The 12087-nt window shown below is 38.8% G+C and overlaps 1 pseudogene; it reads left to right on the top strand.

Annotated features, from left to right (window-relative positions):
- The first annotated feature begins 228 nt into the window (after nt 1-228).
- Nucleotides 229-1363, top strand: LOC122450963 (annotated as a pseudogene).
- The last annotated feature ends 10724 nt before the right edge of the window (nt 1364-12087 follow it).

The following is a 12087-nucleotide window of genomic DNA, read 5'->3' as shown; positions in this document are numbered from 1 at the left end:
CAGACCTTGGAGATGTTTGAGTTCTGGCCAGCCAGATTCCAGGAGCCATTTGAATACCCAGAGTCTATTCTAAACCAGTCCACCAAAAAAAGCTTAAAAGCAAGGCTTAAGAGAATCTAGTCAAGGCAGGTGTTGAAACTGTCCACACAGCCCCCAATCCTACCAAGAGTGTTTCTAAGGGTTTCTGTCACAAAACTCTTGAAAGCAGAAGGCCCTTGACTACACATTTTGAAACAAATCAGAGTCCTTATGACTGGAACAGCTGGTCAAATTGCATATTCACTACTGTACAGTGTTAGAAACGGATCTGCCTTTGGTTAAGACCAGCCTGTAATTTTTCTGCCGTTGGATATTACTCCCATGATGGGTGTCTTGGATAGTGTCCTAATGGAACTGCAAGACTGTGCCCAACCCTCCTGAAAGAGGTCATTGCCACAGATAAAAGAGAAAAAGAGAGAGACTGCCTCAAAGACCTGGTCGTGGCCATGCTTGTGGGCTCCACACCAAAAAAGGGATGGCATGGAGAGGAAAGATTTATTCAAAGCAAATAAGAAAATCTTCAAATGCCAGGGTGCAGCCTTGAGAAACATGCCAAGAAGTCAGTTATGGTTCTCGTGGTAGGAAGCCCAGCCAATACCAATGGCGTGATTGCTCCAAGCCCATCCCCAGGGAGAACTTTCATTGCTTGACTCCTGGATCTTAACTGAGCTGAACTGCTCTGTTAAACTCAGTGTAAAACTTGGTATGATTTCTTTATTTTTTTGGCTGTGCCATGGGGCATTCAGGATCTTAGTTCTCTAACCAGGGAGCAAACCCATGCCCCCTGCAGTGGAAGTGCTAGGTCCTAACCCCCAGACCACCAGGAAGTCTCTGGTGTGACCTGCAATGGTGTGAAGAATGTCATCATCCGGGGAAACCATTCCTCACCTCGGTATCCAGATGTCAATCATGGCAAAGTGAAAGCGTACGGAAAGGAAGATGATATTTAGGAAGCTCTGAAAGATGACAGCCGGCTCAAGGGAGGACTCCTCATGGCCGTGCAGCAGCATGGCACCGCGGTCATCAAGGCTTGGAACCTATCCAGTGCAGTGCTGGCTGCAAAAGCCATCTGTGACCACTTCAGACACATCCAGTTTGGAATCCCAAAGGGAGAATTTGTGTCCTTTACGTGTTATCTCTTAAGGCGACCTTTACAGTATTCTGGGTGATCTGCTCTACTCATTACCTGTTATAATCAAGAACAAGACCTGCAAGGTGGTTGAAAGTCTATTAATGATTTCTCAGATGAGAGAAGATGGATCTTACTGCAAGGAAACGGGCAAAAAGAAAAGAAACTGCATTTGAATTGCTTTCCTCTGCATGACCAGACAATCATTTTGATGTCACTAAGTGCCCCAAAGCAGAAAACTCTAAAGGTTGTCTTTGACTCTAGTATCAAATAATGACAATGCGATACTTAAATTGTGAAAACAACACATTTTAAAGATGGTGTGTTTCTTGGTATAAAGTGGTGACAACTCATCATCATGCTGTCAGTGCTGCATCCTAAATAAAATATGTATTAAAAAAAAAAGGAATTTAGTCAATTATTAAGTAACTTAGCTAACAGAACAAACTTTCACAGCTTAGCATTCTTAAAAAAAAATACACAAGAAAACAAAACCCAGAACTCAGCAGGCTCACACTTAAATGCTCAGCATGCAATTAACACTTGCTAGACATGCAGAGAAGTATGAACTTGCTTCTCATACCAGATTTATAATCTGGCAACAGAAACAAACTGGGAAGTGATATAAATGATGGCATTAGCAAATAAGAATGATAAAAGAGCCATTTTAAACATACTCAAGTATTTAAAGGAAAAAATGAATATAAAGAAGAGGAAAGAGAAGATTTTTTTAAAACACCAAGTATAATTTTCTAGGATTGAAAACTACACCAATTGAAGTAGGAATTTTACTAAATGCCCTTGAAAATATATTAGATACTATAAAAGAAGAAAAAAATCAGTGAAATTTGAGATATATTAAAAATAATTGAATCATCCAAACTGAAGTGCAGACAGGAAAAATAAAAACCTCTAGAAGCAAACTGAAACATCAGCAATGAAAACAGAACCTCAGTAGCCTATGGGGAAAAAAAATTAAGTAGTAATTATTTAAAATATGTTATTCCCAGATGGGACTAGTGGTAAAGAACCCATCTACCAATGCAGGAGACCTAAGAGATGTGGGTTCGATCCCTGAGTCAGGAAGATCCCCTGGAGAAGGGCATAGCAACCCATTCCAGTGGAAGCCTTGTTCCTCCAATTCTGTTTTTCCTTCTCAAGATTGCTTTTGCTATTCAGCCTTTTGTGTTTCCATAACAACTTAAAGATTTTTTGTCCTGGTTCTGGAGAAGGAAGTGGCAACCCACTCCAGTACTCTTGCCTGGAAAATCCCATGGACAGAGGAGCGTGGCAGGCTACAGTCCATGGGGTCCCAGAGAGTCGGACATGACTGAACTACTTCACTTTCACTTTTCTGTGAAAAATGCCATTGGCAATTTGATAGGAACTGCACTGAATCTATAGATTGCCTTGGGTAGTATAGTCATATTGACAATACTGATTCTTCCAATCCACAAGCATGGTATATCTTTCCATCTGTTTGTGTCTTCTTTGATTTATTTCATCAGCATCTTACAGTTTTTGGAGTACAGGTGGTTTGTCTCCTTAGGTAGGTTTATTCCTAAGTATTTTATTCTTTTTGATGTGATGGTAAATTGAATTGCTTCTTGAATTTCTCTTTCTGATCTTTTGTTGTTAGTGTATAGAAATGCAACAGATTTCTATGTATTAATTTTGTAACTTGTAAATTCATTGATCAGTGTTACTAGATTGACAGATGAGCTCTAGCAGTTTTCTTATAGCATCTTTTGCATTTTCTATGCATAGTATCATGTCATCTGCAAACAGTGACAGTTTAACTTCTTTTCCATCTTCGATTGCCTTTACTACTTTTTCTTCTCTATTGCTATAGCTAGGGCTTCCAAAACTATGCTGAATAAAAGTGGCGAGAGTGGACATCCTTGAAATGAAACTAGATTATTCTTTAACAAAATACAGAAAAATAAGCTCAAAATGGATTAAAGATCTAACCGTGAGCCTGAAAACTATAAAATTCCTAAAGGAAAACATGCACAGAACACTCTCTGACATAAATCACAGCAGTATCTTTTTCAGTTTGTCTCCCCAAATAATGGAAATAAAAACAAAAATAAACTAGTGGGACCTACTTAGACGCAGGCACAGCAAAGGAAACAATAAACAAAATGAAAAGACAATGCACAGACTGGGAGAAAATATTTGCAAAGGACGTGCTGACAAGGGATTGGGCTCCAAAATTCACAAATAGCTCACAATGCTTAACAGGATCAAAACAAAGGACTCAATCAAAAAATGGGCAGGAGACCTAAACAGACATTTCTCCAAAGAAGCTAATAAACACATGAACAGATGCACGACATCACTCATTATTAAGGAAATGCAAATCAAAACTACAAGGAGGCTGTCACCTCACATCAGTCAGAATGGCCATCATCAAAAAATCGACAAACAATCAAGGCTGGAGAGGGTGTGGAGGAAAGGGAATCCTCTTACGCTGTCAGTGGGAGTGCAGCCCGATACAACCATTATGGAGAACAGCATGGAGATTAAAAAACGAGGAATAAAACTCCCACGTGACCCAGCCCTCCCACTACTGGTATGCAGCCTGAGGAAACCATAGCTGAAACAGACACGTGGACCCCAATGTTCGCTGCAGCACCATGCACGACAGCCAGGACATGGACGCAACCTGGAGGTCCATCAAGAGATGAATGGACAGGGAGGCTGAGGCACATGTACACAAGGGAACATTGCTCAGCTATAGAAAGCAACGTATCTGAGTCAGTTCTTAATGAGGTAGATGAACCTAAAGCCTATCATACAGTGTGAAGTAAGTCAGAAAGAGAAAGATAAATATCATACACTGCTATATTTTTAAGTGGATAACCAACAAGGACCTACTGGATAGCACAAGGAACTCTGCTCAACGCTAAGGGCAAGCCTAGACTGGAGGGGAGTTTGAGGGAAAATGGATACATGCATATGCAAGGCTGAGTCCTTTCATTGTTCACCTGAAACTATCCCAACACTGTGAATGGGCTATACTCCAATACGAAATTTAAAAGTTTAAAAAATATATCGGAAAGAGTAAATTTCAGAACAAATAACACTAACAGATTAAGAGGAAAATTGTGTAAAGGTAAAGCATATATAACTATCCTAATGTGTAAACACCTAATAAAAGACATACGCAATACATGAATCCAGAACTCACAGAATTAAAAGTTCATCTATTGAATAGATTCACAGAGATTTCTTTATTCATCTCAGTAATTGATAGAACAAGTAGACAAAACTCAGTAAAACAATAGAAAGTCTGAACAATACTATCATCCATTTGACCTAGTCATTTATAAAATTATCTTCACTCTCCCCAATAAGAGAACATACACGATTCAGGTGCAAATGAAAATTTTACCAAGAATGCTGGAAGATAAAACTAGTGTCGATAACTTGAAAAGACAGAAATGCTAGAGTATATACTCTGACAATAATGGAGTTAAATTAGAAAACAGTAACAAAAGATATATGGGAAATTTCTAAATATTTGGAAAATGTACAGCCTATTTCTTAATAACTGATGGGTCAAAGAAGAGATCAGGGGAATATCAGAAAATATTTATAACTAAAAGAAAATTAGGACAAAATATATCTAAGTTTGGGGGATATATATAAATGAGGGCTCAGAAGAAACCTGTGTTCTAAATGCCTATTGTAGAAAAGAAAAAAGGTCTCAAGTGAATAAGGTAAACTTTCACCTTAATGAGTGAGAAAAAGAAGAGAAAATAAGTCCCACATAATAGAAATATGGCAATGATAAAGGCAAAATAAATAAAACAAAACAGAAATAAATAAAACAGAAGATGAACAGACAATAAAATTAATGAAACCAAAGCTTCTTTTTCTGAAGAGATCAAATGATAACTAAGTTTATCAAGTGAAAAAAAGAGAAAACATAAAATACTAATATTAGAAATAAATGAGATGAAATATTGAACAAATGTTAAAGAATAATAGAGGAATATAATAAATAACTTTAGGCTAATAAATATGACAAGTGAAATGGAAAAAAAATCTTGACAGACACACATTTCCAAAACTGGCACAAAAAAGACATAGAAAATTAAATTTTTTATCTACAAACAAAATTAAATTCATAATTTACATTTTCTCCAAAAGGAGACGCTGGTCCTAGACAGCTTCACAGATGAAAGCTATCATGTAAATCAACTATACTTAAATAAGCTACAAGTTTTTGGAAAACTTTTCAAACATTTAAGAAATAAATAATAAAAATGTTACACAACTTCTTCAGCAAATAGATAAGGAGTTTCCATGCTCATTTTATTGGGCCAAGCTTACCCTGAAAACAAACCTAGAAAAAGATGCTGCAAGAAAACTACAGACCAATATTCCCAGTGAACTTGGATTCCTTAGTATTTTTAAAATGTATCTTGTAGAATCCAGCAGTATATAAAAAGTATAATACATCAAGAACAAGTTTGGTTTACCTCAGGAACGTAAGGTTGGTTTAACATTAATCAATTTAATCCATCAACTCAACAATCTAAAAAGGAAAAAGAAAAAGAAAGAGAGAAGATCATCTCAATAGAAGCCCCTTGAAAGCAATTGATAAAAGTTAACACTCATTCATGATAAAAAAAAATTCTCAGCAAACTAGGAAAGTTGTTTGCTTCTCAGCAAACTTCCTCAACCTAGCAAAAGACATATGCAAAAAAATCTAGAGATAATATCGTATTTAATAGTAAAACACTGAATGATTTCCCTAAAATTAGTAACAAGACAAGGATGCTCTTTCTTATGACTTCTGTGTAGCTTTGTACTGTGTGTTCTAGTCAGTACAATAAAATAAGTAAATAAAAGCATGTAGAATGGAAATGAAAAAGTAAAACTGTCTTTATTTGCAGATATATGATAGTATACATGAAAACTGCCGAGAAATCTAAAAATCACTACTAGAACTAATTAATTTATTAGCAAGGCCTCAGCATACCAGGCCAATATTAAAACATCAAATTATTTAAATATACTATCAATGAACCATTAGAAAAGGAAATTAAGAATCCATTTACAATAGGATTAAAAGTATAAAATACTTAAGGATAAATATATGCTATACCTGTATTTTAAAAAATATAAAATATTGCTAAGAGAAATTAGAGGTCTAAGGGAACTGAGATCTATACTATACTTGTGAATTAGAAGACTAAATACCTTTCTTCAAAGAAATTTTTATTGATTTACATCCAATTTACTTACTGGCTGCGTGAATCTTCGTTGCCGCTCGTAGGCTTTCTCCAGTTGCAGCAAGATGGGCTACTCGAGTTCGGACTGAGGCCTTCCCCGTGCACCGGCTTCTCTTGCTGGCAAGCACGGCCCCAGAGCACGTGGGCTTCGGGAACTGCAGTGTCAGTAGTTCTGGCACAGGGGCGCCCGATCACAGGCTCACTAGTTGTGACACGTGGGCTTCCTGGCTCCACAGCATGTGGGATCCTCCCAGACCAGTGATCAAACCCATGTCCCCTGCACTTGCAGGCAGATTCCCAGCCACTCGACGACCGGGGAAGTCCCCTAAATACTTTCAATGCGTCAATTCTTCCTAAATTGATCTATATATTAACAATCCCAAACTCCTAGGGGTAGTTTTTAAATAAAAATCACATAGCTAATTTTAAAATTTATATGGAAATGCAAAGAACCTGGGAGAGTCAAAACCATTTTGAAAAGAAGAACAAATTTGGAAAAGTTACACTTCCTGGTATTCATACTTTCCAAAATTATTATAGTCAATACAGTGTGATAAAGATAGGCTTACAGTTAAATGGAATGGATTAAAGAGTCCAAAATGACATTGAGTTCTCCCAAAGTTAAAGGACTGTCTTTTCAACCAATGGTGTTGAAATAATAGTATATCTACTTAGAAAAAAAAGTAACATTGATCCTTTCCTTGAGGATACCTTATGCAAAAATCGATTTGAAATATATTATAGTTCCAAATGCAAAGGTTAAAACTATAAATTTGAAGAAGAAGGGAGGAGCCAAGATGGCGGAGGAATAGGATGGGGAGACCACTTTCTCTCCTACAAATTCATCAAAAGAATAATTGAACGCAGAGCAAACTTCACAAAACAACTTCTGATCGCTAGCTGAGGTCATCAAGTGCCCAGAAAAGCAACCCATTGTCTTCGAAAGGAGGTAGGACAAAATATAAAAGATAAAAAGAGACAAAAGAGCTAAGGACAGAGATCCATCCCTGGAAGGGAGTCTTAATAGAGGAAGTTTCCAAACACCAGGAAACCCTCGCACTGGCAGGTCTGGGGGAAGTGTTTGAATCTCAGAGGGCAACCTGACTGGGAGGGGAATAATAAATAAAACCCACAGATTACATGCCTAAAAGCAACTCCCAGCAGAAAAGTACCCCAGACGCCCGCATCCGCCACTAGCAAGTGGGGGCAGAACGGAGAGGAGCGGGCGGCATTGCTTGGGGTAAGGACTGGGCCTGAGTGCCCTGAGGACAATCGGAGGGAGCTTTTGTGAGTTACCAACTTAAACTGTGGGATAGCAAAAGAGAGAGAGAAAATTAACCGGCCGGAACACACTGCTGGCCGTTCGCAGAACAGAAGGACCGAGCAAGTCCAGAGAAGAGCTCGCAGACTGCGGACAGGCCCAGCTCCGCGGGAGGCTGGAGGCAGGGGGGAGGGGAAAGGGGCAGGCTCGGCCCAAAGGACCGCATCCCCTGCCACACTGCAAACAGGCCTCCAGTTTCTAATCAAAGACCTCCTGAGATTCTGGATGGTCGACATCCGCCGGGAGGGTCGCAGCGAGACACAGGGCGCAGGCACCCGACTGGCGCTGGCGGGGACTGGGGCTTGGGGACGCGGAGGGCAGAAGCCGCGCCGCACCGGGGAGAGTGCGCCCGTCAAACTCCTGGCTGCCTGAGCTGCTCGGGTGGGGAAGGCACAAAAAGCAGGCGCAGCTGAGTCCGCGCTTTTGTGGAACACCCGAGGGCTGGAACCATACGCAGCGCAGGGCACGCTCCATATAGAGCAGCGGGAGCCTGAGCAGCGCAGACGGGGAAAGCAGCGCCAGCCCCTCCCGGCAGCGCAACGGAACTAGCAACCTGAACAAGAGACCACCTCCGCCCGCCTGTGTCAGGGCGGAAATTAGGCACTGAAGAGACCGGCAAACAAAAGCCAAATAAACAAAGGGAACCGCTTCAGAAGGGACCGGTGCAACAGATTAAAATCCCTGTAGGCAACACCGACTACACCGGAAGGGGCCTGTAGATATCGAGAAGTGTAAGCTGGAAGGAGGAGCTATCTGAAACTGAGCCGAACCCACACTGACCGCAACAGCTCCAGAGAAATTCCTAGATATATTTTTACTTTTTTTTTTTTTTTAGTAAGGAAAAAATTTTTTTTTTCTTTTTTCTTTTTTCTCTTTTATTTTCTTTTAAAATTCCCTATTATTCCCCCATTACTCCTTAACTTTCATTTTCATAGATTTTTATGATTTTTTTAATTAGGAAAAAATTTTTTTTGTTTTTTTTTCCCTTTTTCTCTTCTATTTTCTATTTTTCTTTTTCTCTTATTTCCTTTTAAAGTCCTCTATTACTCCTCTACTACTTAATTTTCATTTTCATTACACTATAACCTTACAAAAAAAGAAAAAAAGAGAAGCCCTATTTTTAAACCGAACTTCATATATATTTCTAAAATTTTTTTGTGTGTTTTGGTTTTTGTTTTTAATATTGTATTTTTAAGAGTCTAACCTCTACTCTAGATTTTTAATCTTTGTTTTTCAGTATGTGATATAAATTTTGGACATTTAAGAATCCAATATTCAGTTCCCATTTTTATTCAGGAGTATGTTGGTTACTCTCTCCTACTTTTGACTCTCCGTTTTCTACCTCAGAACACCTCTATTTCCTCCTTTCCTCTTCTCTCCCCAATCCAATTCTGTGAACCTTTGTGGGTGTCTGGGCTATGGAGAACACTCTGGGAACAGACAACTGTGTAGCTCTGTCTCTCTCCTCTTGAGTTCCCCTTTTTCTCCTCCTGCTCATCTCTATCTCCCTCCTCCCTCTCCTCTTTTTCATGTAACTCTGTGTCCCTCACGGGGGAGAATCTTTTTGCCATTAACCTAGAAATTTTATTATCAGTGCTGTATAGTTGGAGAAGTCTTGAGACTACTGGAAGAATAAAACTGAAACCCAGAGGCAGGAGACTTAAGCCCAAAACCTGAGAACACCAGAAAACTCCTGACTACATGGAACTTTAAGTAATAAGTGACTGTCCAAAAGCCTTCATACCTACACTGAAACCAACCACCACCCAAGAGCCAATAAGTTTTAGAGCAAGACATACCACGCAAATTCTCCAGCAACGCAGGAACATAGCCCTGAACGTCAACATACAGGCTGTCCAAGGTCACACCCAACACATAGACCCATCTCAAAACTCATTACTGGGCACTCCATTGCACTCCAGAGAGAAGAAATCTAGTTCCACGCACCAGAACACCAACGCAAGCTTCCCTAACCAGGAAACCTTGACAAGCCAATCGTCCAATCCCACCCACTGGGTAAAACCTCCACAATAAAAAGCAACCACAGACCTCCAGAATACAGAAAGCCCACTCCAGACACAGCAATCTAAACAAGATGAAAAGGCAGAGAAATACCCAACAGGTAAAGGAACATGAAAAATGCCCACCAAGTCAAACAAAAGAGGAGGAGATAGGGAATCTACCAGAAAAAGAATTTAGAATAATGCTAATAAAAATGATCCAAAATCTTGAAAACAAAATGGAGTTACAGATAAATAGCCTGGAGACAAAGATAGAGAAGACACAAGAAATGTTTAATAAAGACCTAGAAGAAATAAAAGAGTCAATTAAAAATGAATAATGCAATAAATGAGATCAAAAACACTCTGGAGGGAACCAAGAGTAGAATAACGGAGACAGAAGATAGGATAAGTGAGGTAGAAGATAAAATGGTGGAAATAAATGAAGCAGACAGGAAAAAAGAAAAAAGAATCAAAAGAAATGAGGACAATCTCAGGGACCTCTGGGACAATGTGAAACACCCCAACATTTGAATCATAGGAGCCCCAGAAGAAGAAGACAAAAAGAAAGGCCATGAGAAAATACTCGAGGAGATAAGGGCTGAAAACTTCCCTAAAATGGGGAAGGAAATAGCCACCCAAGTCCAAGAAACCCAGAGAGTCCCAAACAGGATAAACCCAAGGCAAAACACCCCAAGACACATATTAATCAAATTAACAAAGATCAAACATAAAGAACAAATATTAAAAGCAGCAAGGGAGAAACAACAAATAACATACAAAGGGATTCCCATAAGGATAACAGCTGATCTATCAATAGAAACCCTCCAGGCCAGAAGGGAATGGCAGGACATACTTCAAGTAATGAAAGAGAATAACCTACAGCCTAGATTACTGTACCCAACAAGGATCTCATTCAGATATGAAGGAGAATTCAAAAGCTTTACAGATAAGCAAAAGCTGAGAGAATTCAGCACCACCAAACCAGCTCTTCAACAAATGCTAAAGGATCTTCTCTAGACAGGAAATGCAGAAAGGTTGTATAAACGTGAACCCAAAACAACAAAGTAAATGGCAACGGGACCACACCTATCAATAATTACCTTCAATGTAAATGGGTTGAATGCCCCAACCAAAAGACAAAGACTGGCTGAATGGATACAAAACCAAGACCCCTATATATGCTGTCTACAAGAGACCCACCTCAAAACAAGAGACACATACAGACTAAAAGTGAAGGGCTGGAAAAAAATATTTCACGCAAACGGAGACCAAAAGAAAGCAGGAGTCGTAATACTCATATCAGATAAAATAGACTTTCAAATAAAGGTTGTGAAAAGAGACAAAGAAGGACACTACATAATGATCAAAGGATCAATCCAAGAAGAAGATATAACAATTATAAATACATATGCACCCAACATAGGAGCACCGCAATATGTACGGCAAACGCTAACGAGTATGGAAGAGGAAATTAATAGTAACACAATAATAGTGGGAGACTTTAATACCCCACTCACAACTATGGATAGATCAACTAAACAGAAAATTAACAAGGAAACACAAACCTTAAATGACACAATGGACCAGCTAGACCTAATTGACATCTATAGGACATTTCACCCCAAAACAATCAACTTCACCTTTTTCTCAAGTGCACACGGAACCTTCTCCAGAATAGATCACATCCTGGGCCATAAATCTAGGTCTTGGAAAATTCAAAAAAATTGAAATCATTCCAGTCATCTTTTCTGACCACAGTGCAGTAAGATTAGATCTCAATTACAGGAAAAAAATTGTTAAAAATTCAAACATATGGAGGCTAAATAACACGCTTCTGAATAACCAACAAATCATAGAAGAAATCAAAAAAGAAATCAAAATATGTATAGAAATGAATGAAAATGAAAACACAACAACCCAAAACCTATGGGACACTGTAAAAGCAGTGCTAAGGGGAAGGTTCATAGCATTACAGGCTTACATCAAGAAACAAGACAAAAGCCAAATAAATAACCTAACTCTACACCTAAAGCAATTAGAGAAGGAAGAAATGAAGAACCCCAGGGTTAGTAGAAGGAAAGAAATCTTAAAAATTAGGGCAGAAATAAATGCAAAAGAAACTAAAGAGACCATAGCAAAAATCAACAAAGCTAAAAGCTGGTTTTCTGAAAAAATAAAGAAAATTGACAAACCATTAGCAAGACTCATTAAGAAACAAAGAGAGAAGAACCAAATTAACAAAATTAGAAACGAAAATGGAGAGATCACAACAGACAACACTGAAATACAAAGGATCATAAGAGACTACTACCAGCAGCTCTATGCCAATAAAATGGACAACTTGGAAGA

Source organism: Cervus canadensis, chromosome 12 (assembly GCF_019320065.1).
Source record: "Cervus canadensis isolate Bull #8, Minnesota chromosome 12, ASM1932006v1, whole genome shotgun sequence".
NCBI classification, from domain to species: domain Eukaryota; kingdom Metazoa; phylum Chordata; class Mammalia; order Artiodactyla; family Cervidae; genus Cervus; species Cervus canadensis.
This window is presented reverse-complemented; position numbering and strand designations above follow the sequence as displayed.